The 13,009-nt window shown below is 41.2% G+C and overlaps 1 protein-coding gene across 6 annotated transcripts in view; it reads left to right on the top strand.

Moving 5' to 3' along the window:
* LOC115636549 (S-adenosyl-L-methionine-dependent tRNA 4-demethylwyosine synthase TYW1-like) overlaps positions 1 to 13,009 on the top strand; it is a 132,545-nt gene that overhangs the window by 66,053 nt on the left and 53,483 nt on the right. The window lies entirely within an intron of this gene.

The raw sequence follows: 13,009 nt of genomic DNA on the forward strand, positions 1-13,009 counted from the left end.
CGCAGCCAAAACGAGGCGATTGGAGGAAGGTAGGAAGCCCAGAAGAGGGCATGAAAGCACATGTGATAGCTAACATTTGTTTCCAAAGCTTTCACCAGGATCTCAGTAAAGCCCCTGTCTTGTGAACGCTTACACATTGGCTGCAATGGGGACTACTTACTGATGTGTAAAAATAAGCGTATGTGTAAATGTTTGCAGGATTGGGGCCAAATATAGCAGCTGTATGTACTTGGGCAATGTAAGGATGTTGCCTCATTCTGATATTTCCGGGTTGTAACTTTCTTTCTGTACTGCATAAGGCAGTTGAACACTGGGCCAAATTCACTGCAGGCTTAAGACCTGCTTATACCAGCTGTGAGTTTAGGCCACAATATTTGTAGTTTTCCATCTATCTGAGAGAGCTCTACTGATCTGACTTGGGCACTGTGTGAATTAACAGGATAGGTGTTTTGTGTACATGTTTTCTCTTGTCTTTACTATTGCAGCACTCTGGGAAAAAAAAAGTTGTATTCATATTTCTGGCACAACTTTACATGCTGCCTGTGAGACTGAGCAGATGGCAGATGCTATTCAGTGTATATAATAAGCTTTGCCGTGTTCTGAGACTACAAATATTAGGCCTGTTTCTGCCAGATTTACTTACATGAATAGACCCATTAACTTCAATGGAACTGCCTGAAGGCTTGGTCTTGCAAATGCATGCGATTAGTTTTTTCACGTGGATGCACCCGTTTCACTTGCTGGCAGTACTCAGACAGGTTAAGGTACTTGTGTTGAGTGTTCATGTACAGGATCATCTTTTTAAACTCAGGGCGGAATCCTGGCTTCAGCAAAGTCAGGTGCAAAATCTCCATTAACTTTAATGGGATCAGGATTTGGCTTGGGGAGGCCCAAACCCAATTAACCCCAAATGAAACAAAACCAACCAAACAAAAAAGGGGAGGACATTTTGATGTATTAGGATGTCTGACTTTGGCTAGTAGAGTCTCTCTCTTGACCTTGGTTATATAAGGTACATTCACTGCTGAATTCCTGCGTGTTGTCAGAATCTTTCCATCTTCATTTTTTGTGAGGAACATATTGGCAGTTATATCCATAGAACTAAAAATACTTTTGGTCAAGGTGAAGAGGAAGGGGGAAAAAAAGCCATGCTGATAGCTGCATTTTTTTTCCCTTCAAAGACAGATTTAGGTGTTCTTGTAACACTGACAACAGAGCACCCTCTTAATAGCAGCCAAGGTTGACGACATTCTTGATCAGCAATGGGGTTTGATTCACATAATACCAGGGCAAAAATATGCACATGTCAAAATCCCCTAGGAAGCTTTTATATGTTTAGATGATTTTGTAATTTTACACATGGCTGTGATTATAGGGAGTGTCTAGAAACACCTGAAGTGGTTTATTAAGAAGGCGAACCTTTCAGATTTTTTCCTCTCTGTGCATGCTTTGATGACCAAGTTGAAGATTAAGCACTGTTTCATAGGACTCTGATGAATTAAGTGTGGGGAAAGCTGATGCTGCTTCTGATGATCTCAAGGTATACGGTTCATACTACAATATGGATGTTGGGATAAGGAAGTGATGATGCACTGTGTTGAGGAAAACCGTGCTATGTATCAAGAAACAGAACACAAGTCCTCAGTTTTGCACGATGCATTCAGCTGTCGTGTCTTACATAATTCCTCCAAGACACAGACAGGATGATATTGTAGTTGATATAAGGTCATTGTTGTTAAGAGTTTCTAGTGGGTTTTCATCCCCTGTGCTGCCAGAAAATGAAAGGCTTCTAAAAACGGACATAAAATGTTTTCCTGTGCTTGCTACAACTTTGTTTGGCAAGAGTTGTTCCTGTATTCTTGCTGTCCCTCATCCTACCTGTGGTTGGTTGCTTGTATCACAGTAGCACACAGAGGGCCCAGACAAGAGCAGGGTTCTACTGTGGCTGGTTGGTACTCTAAGTATGAGAGTCAATCTGTGCCTGGCATCTTGAAGAGCCAGGTAGTCTGGGAGCCCTGGGGTCTTCAGCTCTGGGGAAAGCTGTCTGGAGTCGCAGACCCAGGGAGATCGTCCCAGGACTTCCAAGATCCCAGCTCTGCAGCAAGTTGCCTGGAAGCCTTGAGAGACCACAGGGATTCCAGGCTCTCTGCTGCAGAGCCAGGAGCAGTGTCTAAGTCCAGGCTCCCATCTCTTGCAGGGTCCTGATTGTGATGCTGAGAGTCCTGGCTCCACAGCAGAGATCCTAGAAATCTGGCATGGTGGGACTGTCCTGGAGCTGCAAATCCTAGGGGCCTGTGGTCTCTAGCTCCAGGGCAGACTGTGTGGCATGGCAAGATTTCATCAGAACCCTAACAGGCAGTGTTTCACCCCTAGTTCATTAAACCAGTCTTAGTTTTATGAGAAATTTTTGGTTCAATGACCTGGTGTTTTTGGAATAGTTTCCTCAGAAAATCTCTGACCATCACTTATCAGGATATCACTTTCCAGTGTGAGCAACAGTATATCTTGCAGCTGAGGCAGAGAAGCTGTTTTCAGGTGTAAGTCTTTCTCTCTCCAAAGTCATCTTTATTTCAGTGCTCTTTATGATGAATTTTCCATTCTGAGATACGCTTTCTGAGAGATCTCTGTGATTTAGTGTTAGATAGCTGGTGGGTACTCAGAAAGCTTTATTTGTTTTAGATCAAAATGCATATTCTGAACATGTCTTAAGCACTGTTTATCAATGAAAAGTAAGGGACAGGTGTCAACTGAATGATTAAACTAACATTGAATTTAAAATATGCTTCTTCCAAGCATCATGTCTGAAATACCCAACAGAGCTCACTCACCCCTTCAGCCTTCCAAAGCAGATGACTTTAGCTGATCGAAAAGATGGAGGGCTGACTTAATTTACAGTTAAGTGCCTTCCTGGGGAGAAAATGACTGGTACTAAAGGGTTTTTCAGTGTAGTGGTGAAAGAAATAATAAGAACCGGTGGCTGGAAGGCAAAGCCAGACAGATTAAAATTAGAAATAAAGCTGATGCTTTTAACAGTGAGAGTTGTGAACTACTGGAACAAACTACTGAGGGAAGTGGTGGATCCTCCATCTCTTGAAATCTTTAGCTCAAGTCTGAATACCTTTCTGGAAGAGATGCTTTAGCCAAACCCAGGGTTTTGGGTTCAGTACTGTAGTAGATGGGTGATATTCCATTGGCCAGTGTTACACAGTCAGACTAGATAATGTAATGGCCTCTTTTGACCTTTAAAATCTATGATTCTATATTCTTGATTTCCATGAATTCTACTGAGTGAGGTTCTTTACGATGACAGCTGTTGAAAATTAAGGACCTGTCTGTGCTGCATGTACAGTACAAATCTGGTGACATGTTTCATAAAAAGAGGTTGTGGCGGTTAGTACCAGGGGTGGAGTGACCTTGTGTGGGGACCCCAAGCGTAATTTGGCTCACAGTTGGTCAGCTGCTTTGGGGCTGAAAAATAAATTTTATTATGCCTCTCTCTTTAAAATCAAATACATTATTTTATGGCATGTGACTTACATATTTGTACAACAGAAGCTATACAATTATCTCGGGAAAAAAGTTGAAGTAGGTGCCAGCAGAGTGTTAAGATCTGTGTTTGGGATCCATCATTATCCTATGGTATCTGTGCACCACATATATTTTTCTTTGAAAAATTAGTTCAGCTAATTTTAAGCAAGGAACTGTTTGCTCATTCATAAAGGAAATTCATGGAGCTGATGAATACCAGAGTATAGGAAAAAGTCAATTTTGTTAGCTTGACGCATTCTGCAGAGTTCTTTTCCGCCTCCACATGGTGCCACCTCTTTGTCATCTTTAGGTGCCCCCTAGGTACCTCTTACTTCTCCATCTCCTTGACTTAATCATCATAAATCCTTTCCAGTCTGCTCAGTACACTATACCTCAAAGTACTTGCTGTGTTGCCAGACACCAAGTAGGCATTATTGCACTGTTTTAACTTTCAGAGTGCAGGTGCCAATGTTCTCTTAAACAGATTAGAACGTTGGGGCGGGGGAGCCCAAACCGTAGGTTAATGTAGCATTATGGCCCTGTAAGACTTGATGACAAAGCAGGACATTAACCTGCCCTTAAAAAAGGGTCACACACACTAAGGACCTCCCTAGTGAGCCTTTCCAGAGTTCATTCTGAATTGTATCTGAATTTTTGTGGGATTTGGATCTTAAGTTTTAGGTCTTTTCCATTCTTCAAGTTAATTGAAATTTCATTGGAAAAAGGGTAATGACTCTTTGCAGATGCAGTGCTGCAGAAATTCCTCATTTTCTGTATGAAAGAAGATTCTTAACTCTGCTTAATTGGGAACTTCACATATTGAACAGCCAGACCCTTAACTACAGTGCCATACTCCCCGATCCTGCCAAGCGATACACACACACAGATCTGTACTCTATGCATGGAGTCACCTTAAGGGATGGTGTTTGCAAACCCATTTGCAGGATCAGGGCCTCAAAATGTGAAGTGGCAATTATACATCAGTTCACCACTTTCTGACTCTATTTATGACACCACTTCTACGTAATTCCTCAAAGATATCTGAGTGTATATGGAGATGCCTACATCTAGATTTCAAAATTATGCAAGCTTCTGTCTGGTCCTGTTTACTTAACTCTTCTTTTTAATGTGATTCTTACTGTAACTTACTCTTTGGTTCTGTGTGTTTACACATGATGTCTGTAAATTCATATACTCTGGGAGTTGAATCTTAGTTGTGTTTGGTGCTCGTGCTCTATTACATTATACAGTATATGCCAATAATTATAGCTTTTATGCTTGCAACAGATTTTGGTTTGTGTGGATATTATTTTGTGTGGTTGAGGGGAGAAATCTCTGTTTGTCAGTTTGGAGAGACCAGTCTTTGTTTCTGAATCAAGATATATTTTTTTAAGGAGACTGTAAAATGTAAAATTTGCAACAGATGTTGAAATCAGTAATCAATTTTGTGTCACTTTAAGTTTAGAAAAATCTACCTCTCATGCACAGTAAACCATCTCTTCTCCACCAGCTGTTTGTTAGCTTTAATGATTTTGTTGACAAGATTTATTGGTGTAATCATTGTGAATTGGAACATGATGAAACTTATAAAGGTACAATGTTTTATGTTACTCCCTGAAATACTTTGCCCTGTTTCAGCATGGCCTACTGAGGTGTATAACCTGAATGAATCTGTAACAAAAATATCTAGACTTTGGAAAGAATAAACACTTACTTAGTCTTTTCCATCCCCTCTAATGTGTCTTGTAGAAAGAAAAAGGGAACGAAGAAGTTTGTAAATAATACATTGCAAAATCAAACCTGTTTAATATTCCCCATCACTAGTCTCTACTGGGATACCTGGAGACCTGAAATAAGAAATAATTACATTTTAAAAGACTGGTTAAGGATCAGTTCCGGTTTTGCTTATCTGGTGTCAGAGTTCAGTTTTTTCCTCTGCAGGAGTTAATTCCTATCACTTATATAGCACTTTTCACTGTAAATCTCAAAGCACTTTACAGAGGAGGTAAACATCATCTTCCCTATTTTATAGATAAGCAAACTGAGGTGAAGTGACTTGCCCAAGGTCACCCAGCAATCTAGTGCCAGAGCTGGGAATAGAATCCAGCTCTGTTTAGTCCCAATCCACTAGACCATGCTTCTCTTGAGAGTTGATGATATGGCAAATACCCAAAAGAGAGCATTCTCCGTCCTTCCAGAAGAGTCACTGTGTCCCACTGGGTTGCCTTGGGAAGCCAGAGTTCTGTTCTGACCTTGACATGTTGAGTGACCTTGGGCTAGTCCCTTAACTTCTTTATTCTTTATCTGTAAAACGGGGCTGCTGATACTGACTTTTGAAAAGCACTTGGAAATCTTTAGCTGAAAAGGTTCTATGTATATATGGATTCATTGGAACTCTTGCAGGGGAAAGATGGGGACTAATCATTGGTTGTGGCAGCTATGTAAAGGAGAACTAAATCTCATTTTATTTAGAATGGTGCTGGACCAAATGCTGTGTAGACTTGTGCTGGGTCTACACAAGTTTTCAAGGTGTTGCATAATGTTCCCATCTGTTAAATGATGTAACCTCTTTTAATTGTTAGACATTTCTGTTGTCTTTAAACAAATACCAAGAAGCTCTAACTTGGTGATTTATAAGAAAGTATTTATTTTGTCCATTCAATTTTTTTTATTTGACATTTCATGAGGAAGAAGAGGAGTTGACAAAACATTTCCAAGGGTGATTTACATTTTCATTTCAATGAGAGCAAATGTAAAACTAATGCAAAAGCACCACAAAAAAAAACCAACTGAGAAATTCAGTACTGTGAAGAACATAGATACTGGTGTGCTAATGCATATTGAAAACAGGGGGAAAGAAAGAAACATGCATCCTTCCACACCCAAGAAAAATGGAATGGTTAGATGGCTCTTACTAGAATAAGAGAAATCCACAACAAGGGTGAAAATGCAGTCTTTAGTCCATGTAGTAGGCTGTTTAGGTTGTATCTGTGACTTCCATATAAAGCTAAATTGTGCTGTTAATTATGCCCGAGCTACCAAGGACAGATTTTGGCTAATTGCTTCTACGTGTCTAGAAAGGATTTACCACAGCACACTGCATTCCAAAGACAAAGAGCCAGGTTTTGTTGTTCAGATTCAGGTTGGTGGCATTATTCTAGATTATACCAGTGCAAATGAGAGCAGAATCTGGCCCTAAACTTTCACTTTTGTTGGGGTTGCCATATTGTGAGTGAGCTGAGTGCCAATTTGCTTGAGCTGGGTTCTTTTTCTGCAGCCTATAGCAACTAAGGCCTTAACCCTGCAAAGAGTGTGCCATGTGTGGGCTCTTTGCATGAATGCAAGGAGTATGTGCCTTAAACAGTTCCTTTATTATATCTGTACATCCACCTAGCAGGACATGAACTAAGGCTGCTCCTAGCTTTGTCAGGCAGTTGCGTACTAGATAGCATTCAGATCCCTGCATGGCTATACGAAGGGTAACCTTTGACTTCTCCAGCCTCAACCATCAGCTTTAGTACTAGCAGCTTCTGAGGGCAGCCAGGGCAGGCCATTTGTAGTCTCGTTGATGTTGCAGGATCTGAGCTTTAGGGCCAGAGCCTGCATTTCTTGCTTGGACAAAACTCCCATTCAGTTTGCCACTCTAAGGACTGGAGGGCTCGCCCTGCAGTGATCTTCAGAGCCTTTTCTGAAGCTGCTACACTGAAGAATTGTTTTCCAAAAAATTAAAGCTGGGAATTCCTCCTCATGAAAGCTTAACTACCGTGAGCAGAGTGGAGTTGTCTTGGAACTGGACTCTCTTAATTAGAGGTTGTCCAAAGGCTGTAAACTAATTTCCAGTTAAAGGTGATTTTTTTTTTTGTTTTTACATTAAGGCTTGTCACTATGTTTCAATTTAATAGGTTGGTTCAGCTGCTCCGATTAATGGTCAGCAATATGGAAAGGGAATAGTGTAGCAGTCAATTTTATGACTAGCGTTAATACCATTGACTTTTTCATGTAAGGACTATGTAAATCTGAAAGGACGGATGTATTTTGATCAATCTTTCCATCACTGTTTTCTCACCTAATTGCCTGCATAATCTTGCACTTCTGTTTAAGTACAAGAAACTATGGGAATTTACTAAATTTTATATAATCATCAGAAATGTACGGCATTAGATGCACATCAAAGTAAACTGGCGGTTGTGGAACATGGAATGAAAGATAAACTGCCTTGTGAGACTGAAAACATGCTGAAGAGAGATTTCCGTGGTAGTCATGATTTTTGTGAAGCCCTCTACCATAGTACAGTTAATTGAACATTATAATGGGAAGATAGTAATTATCAGAATGAGTCAGACTAGTGGTCCTTTTTCTGACAGTGACCAGTATCTGATGCTTCAGAGGATACATCATGGCAGTACCTGACTGCAGTAAAAATTTCTCCCTAACCGCTGTGAGCTGTTATCAGTGTAGGGCCTGAAGCATGGCGGTTTATAACTCCCTGTAAAAAAACACATTTCTAAAATCACGTGTAATAAATCTCTCGATATTTTCTTTATTCATATAAATGTCAAATCCTTCTTTTGAATCCCACTAATTTTTCAAGCTATGGGTTCTGCTGTTTAATTTTTCATTCTGTGCAATGAAAAAAAGTGTCAGGGTTTAAAAAGCCATTGCCTTAATATTGGTACAAAGCTTTAGGAAATGCATACAACTCTCTAATGCTAATTATTTTGTTTCAAAATCTGAAAAAATACCAACCTGTAAGCAATTTTTTTTTATTATGCATTGTTTAATTTCAGGAAATCCTAGGTATGATGCATACAATCTTGTTTTTTAAAGTCCCTTCTACTCATTGAGCTACCAACTGGTAACTTTGTAGAGTTACTGCTCATCACCTCTTCCTAATAATAATAATTACTACTAATTTGTATTTGTCATATTCTGCTTGCCCTGTAACCCTGAGTGCCTCAAAATGCTCCTCTACTGTGGTTCTTTTGTCTAGATGCTCCTAGCCAGCATCCAATCCTGCACTGAATGTCCATGAGCGAAGCAGCTCTGACTCAGCAATTCTGGTTCCAGCAGCTTGTTTGTGACACTTCAGCCATGCTCTGGGTGACATCTGGCAAGATGATCCCAACACACTCCCAGGCCTGAATTTTTCCCCAAATCATGTGCTCTGCAATATCCAGCCCTCTCCATTCAGAGAGGGATTAAGGTTCATTGTTCCTTTAAAGGCACAATACTCGCTGGCTTGCCACCTTAACTGGAGTTAACATTCACTTTAAATCAAATGCAAGACTGGGTTGGTTTAAATTAAAAGTAAAACAAATTTATTAACAAAAGGAGATAGGATTTCAAGTGAGTTCAAATACAAAGGATAGAGTTGGAAATGGGTACAAGCAAGTAAAAGTGAAAGTGAAAAGGACTTTCTAGAGGCTTGAACACAACAAGCTACAGGCTTTGTTCAAGGCAGTTTCCTTATCGATGGTCCTACCAGCAAGATGCTGATCAAGCCCTCTGGTCAGGATCTCCCACAAAGTCCAAAGGGCTCAGTTCCTTTGTTATCTGAGGTGAAAGATAACCTGAGGTGTTTTGCCTCTCCCTTTATAGTCCAATGAAGCTTTGAAATGGTGTCATCTGAAGGTTACCCCCCAAAATAAAGTTCATTCAAACTGGCGACATGGAGTCTCCTGGTGAAGGAATTTTCATGCTGCTTCTTCCCCCACTGCTAAAATACAAATTGATCCGCAGTCTCCTCCCCCTGCTTCCAGGATGGTCCTGTGTACCTTCTATGTAATTTGCATTCCCCATGTTTCTTAATGCAGCGGTTCTCAAACAGGGGCACTCTGGGGGGCCACGTGCAGTTTTCAGGGGGCCTACCAAGCAGGACTGATGTTAGACTCACTGAGGCCTAGGGCAGAAAGCCAAGCCCCTGCTATGTGGGGCTGTAGCCCAAGGTCCCAAACCCCACCACCTGGGGCTAAAGCCAAAGCCTGAGCCACTTAACTTTGCGGGGACCCTGTGGCATGGGGCCCCGGCGAATTGCCCTGGTTGCTACCCTCTAATTCTAGCCCTGACTTCCATATGCAGAAAAGCAGTTGTGGTGGCACAGGTGTGGTGTGGAGTTTTTATTGCATGTTGGGGGGGAGTGGGGGCTTCAGAAAGAAAAAGGTTGAGAATGTCTGTTTTAATGTACCTTGGCAATGCCTTCTAGGATGGGATAACTTTTGTCCTGGTTGGCAGACACACTTTGATGATGTAATTTCCAACATATTTTGTAAATTTTGAATTTGCCATCTGTAAATATATATCACAATAATATGAATGAGCAGTATGTGGTTAGCTTTCTATTGATGTTTTACCTGACACCTTTTGTATACAGGTTATGACATCAGCGGACTGCTCAGGGCAGGCCAGGTGAAAATCACTACCAGATTCCAATGTGCACCTTGCCCTCTTGCATTGGGATGTTAGGGTCACAGCATTGTCATAGCTTTTCTAGCTTCTGAGCTGCCCTATGTCCTATGTTGAGCTCCTAAAGTCACCCCCTGAGGATAGGAATGGAGTTTCTTCGCAGCCAGCATTTTTCTCTCTGAAGTATATTCCACAAAGGCTGCAAATCTGCCAGCCAAATGGGATCTGGCAAGGAAAATTAGAAACTTAGTTGGGGATTCATGGGGAGAAATAACTTCAAATTCTTCGTATTACAGCACCAGCTGGAGGCCCCAGCTGAGATCAGGGCCCTGGTGTCCTGGGTGCTGGGAGACTGTCTCAGCCCCATGGAGTGTATAGGTTAAATAGATGAAGAGTGGGAAGGAAAATGGAGGGATGGGGTGGCAAAGTGACTTGCCCAAGGAATAGAACTCACATCTCCTGATTCTGAGCCGAGTGCCCTAGTTATCTTTCTATGGCAGAGAACGGAAAGTCTCAAAATTGCTGAATGGGCTGTTTTCTGCGTTCAGTGTGCAGATGAATCTGAAGCTGAAAGCATATACTTTGGATACTGTGAAGTTACGCACATTTACCCATTTCTCTCCAGATGAAGTCACCCTCGCACAAATGATCCATAGTAAAAATGTCTGTAAATAAACAAATCTATTGTGTTCATTTTTTACTTTCTCTTGGGCTAGAGGAATGCTGGCTATGGTGAGCAGGATGGATTCTCTCCCTCCATTACTCCCAGAAGAGTACTCTGCTGTCTCCATGTTTATCAGATTGGATGCTCTTACAATAGGCACAATATAAATGATCTCTTCTCATTCTTTTTTTTTTAAATTAAACTTCACTAGTCCATAAAAAAAAAGTCTATGAAATCTGAATTAGGAAATGGCCTTGTAATAAAGACAGATCCTGCATAAAGCCATTATGCAAATCCATTAGGTATACTTAATCCTTCCTCAGCAAATGACCTCTTCAGCCCTACACATCTATGTTTTTATGCAAATACCAGTAGTCTATGCTGGTTTCTCTTTTAAAAGAGACTGGACTTTGTTTTAATTTTAGCACTACAATTCCTGAATGTGTAGTTTGCAGTAAAACCCATTTAGCCAGAATTTCAAATAGCAAAAAGAATGGCAGTTGAAATATGATATGGAAACATCACATTTTCTTATAAGGTGAAGCCTGGAATCTAAAGAAACAGTTTCCAGCCTTGTAACAAACTTACTTTTGTCTTTCTGTTCCTGTATGTGCCTTGACTTTGTTGCACTAACCTGCTCCTGTGTTTGTGGGCTGTGATTTTTTTTCAAAGGATCCCAAGGCAGTAGGCACTCACTCCCGTTGACTTTCAACCTAACTTATTTAGCTTCCCTGGAAATCCCAGCCCACAACAGGGGGAGGGTAAGATTCTCAGTAGTGACTGTTGCCTCAGTTTTGGAACGCTTAATTTGCAATGCCTGGAAGGGGCCTGGTTTTCAGATGGTGCTAAGCATCTTCCCTCAGAATCAGGCTCCGTTTGCAGGATTTCATCTTGGACCCTGAGTCACTAACCCCAGACCTTGGCTGAGGGTTTTAATAATGTGTAATGCTTATTGAGCTGACCTATTGGACACCTAAGAAACATGCATGATTTGTGTAGGCTACAGCAAGTTAAAGAGTGATCTCTTACCTAAGCCTTGAGCAGATTTGAGATTCTGAGCAATACAAAATGACACCTGAGAAGGCACACAACTATGTAGGTGCCTCTATCGTGCTGAGTCCGAGTTAGAAAAATGTTATTGTAAAGGATTCAAACTGTTCCCTCCGACAGGAGCATAGGTAGAATGGTGGTGGTGGCAGCAGAAAGTGGGCAATGTTTTGGACAAGAGGCACCACAGGCAAATTTGAAAAGATTTGCTCTAACTTTTTAAAAAGTCTTTGATTAATTCTTAGCGGATGGAAACAGATGTAATTTTGCTTTCCACTCCCTGTTCCCCTTCCTTCCTTCCTTCCTTTCCCTTTACTTTTTAGTTCTTTTTTTCCTGTTTTCCTCCATATTTTTTGGGGGGGAAAGCCTCAATAAAATATAATAATAACAAGAAATACCAGGGGACGTAGATACATTGCAACTGTGAAATGTGGGAGACTTGACAGACTGGGTAACATGTACCAGCAGTGGCGCAGAACAGCTTAGAGGGCCTATTAGGTTCTGTATTTTGCATACGAACAGGGTTGGCGGGAAAACTGCTCCCAACTTGTTTTACAGGAATATGAATTTGGTAATTAGGTCCTAATGTTAGTCATTGTTTTAGATTTGCTCCCACCACTTGCATTTTCTCCCCTGCTGTCGCATTAATGAGCAGTTCCTCATGATCCTGTTCTAAATATTTTAATTTGTTGTAAAGTCACGTGTGGGGAATCTGCTTATAGCCAACTTGGATGGAACGAAACTCTCCTTACAGTGCAGTAGGAAAGTCCAAAATTGTTTCAGTGCATTGGAATGGACAAATGATAGCTCCGGTTCTAGCACATGGCCTCTTAGAGTGCACTTATATGAAAATGACTTTGCTTTTCACAAGCTAGCTTCTAACAGCAGTGTCTTCCTACAGGAAAGTCAAAGGTAACTTTTTATAAAAATTCCTCATAGCTTGAGACCGAGTCCCATCTGGCAGCTTTAAGACACAGACAATTAATGTCCACGTCTCTTTGTTTAGATATACAACAGACACAGGAGCAAGACCATGTCCAGATGAGTGCAGTTGGCATGAGCAATCTTCCCCCTTCGGCAGGTCCCACACAAGACTCCCTGTGTTGTGAAAACCTCATGCTTGTAATACTATATAGTTAGAGCCATGTGGGGGTGTCCATGCTGAAAGGCCTTCAGACTCATGGTGTGCTGGGAAGTAGACCATACGTTGGTTCTAACCATCGGAATACAGAAGTGAACGATAGGAGAAAGGGTTGCTGGATCCAAAACCAGGTGGCTGCAGCAGATTAGAAGCTCTGCATAAAAAAGCATTGGCAGCTGATAACATAAGAATGACCATAAGGGATCAGACCAAAGGTCCTCAGTATC

This window comes from Gopherus evgoodei, chromosome 17 (assembly GCF_007399415.2).
Source record: "Gopherus evgoodei ecotype Sinaloan lineage chromosome 17, rGopEvg1_v1.p, whole genome shotgun sequence".
Classification (NCBI taxonomy): Eukaryota; Metazoa; Chordata; order Testudines; family Testudinidae; genus Gopherus; species Gopherus evgoodei.